Below are 981 nucleotides of genomic sequence, written 5' to 3' on the forward strand. Positions count from 1 at the left end.
GGGCCCCTCAGACTCCTGGGTGTCAAAGATCCCAGGGGGCACCATGTCCTCAGGTGAGGTCAGAGCCCAGTGCTGGACATCATGGGGACCCTAGTCTCCCTCTTCACCCAGGCCCCAGAGCGACTTGCCTATAGTCCTAAGGGGACAACACAGACAAGAACGCAAAGATCCAGGCAGGAAAAATGACTAATACATGGCCCTGAGCTGCAACAAGAGAACCCCCATCGCCTGCCTTCTGACACTGTATCTCATTGACACCTCAGTGGCTTATCCCTGGGTGTCACACTACTTGTATGACCTGCAGCACCTGACCTAAGCCCCACTGTTGAAAATGGGGATAGATTCGCCTTGCAGACAGGCTGTTGGCAGAATCCAATGAGATAAAGGTGTCCCCTTGGCTCAGCTCCAAGGTGGGTCCGATGAGCACATCCCTGCACGTGCTCTGCCCACACCTCAGGCCTGCTTTCCCACCCAGCTCCCCAAAGCATCCAGCTCTGGGCCAGGCCTGCATCACCATTCCTTGCTTCTTAACCTGGGGAAGCAGCTATACCAGAACCTTCTGAATCAGAAAAAGTTAAATGCCTGCCATCAGGATCTGGGAGGATCTGGTGAGTTCTCAAAAGTACTGAAACAGGGCAAGCACTTCCTATTTTGAGCTACTCTTTATCAAGCAGAAACCCTTAAATCCGAGTTTTGTATAGAAATATGCTGTCCACTTGAATGCACATATGCATGGCCCATGAACACAGACAATGGGGTGGTGAGGGTTTGGGGGGACGGACAGACAAGGGACAGGCTGGAGAGGATCAATGGGGAGGAAAAGGGAACAGGTGTACTGGTTAATAATGCAGATTTTGTAATCAAAACACGTAATTTCAACAGAAACATCAAAAGTGCTTTATTCAAAATAATAACCATCGCTAGTTACACATTTCTCCCGTCTTTCCGATAATTTGTGGATACTATTCTAATAGAACTTTT

General features: G+C 49.2%; 1 non-coding gene across 1 annotated transcript; it reads right to left on the bottom strand.

Annotated features, from left to right (window-relative positions):
* On the bottom strand, positions 1–91 carry LOC118649315. Its single transcript, XR_004965596.1, has one exon. It is a non-coding gene; the product is annotated as a small nucleolar RNA SNORD88 (small nucleolar RNA).
* Positions 92–981: the final 890 nt, after the last annotated feature.

The sequence above is a fragment of the Myotis myotis genome, unplaced genomic scaffold, assembly GCF_014108235.1.
Source record: "Myotis myotis isolate mMyoMyo1 unplaced genomic scaffold, mMyoMyo1.p scaffold_m19_p_28, whole genome shotgun sequence".
Taxonomy (NCBI): Eukaryota; Metazoa; Chordata; class Mammalia; order Chiroptera; family Vespertilionidae; genus Myotis; species Myotis myotis.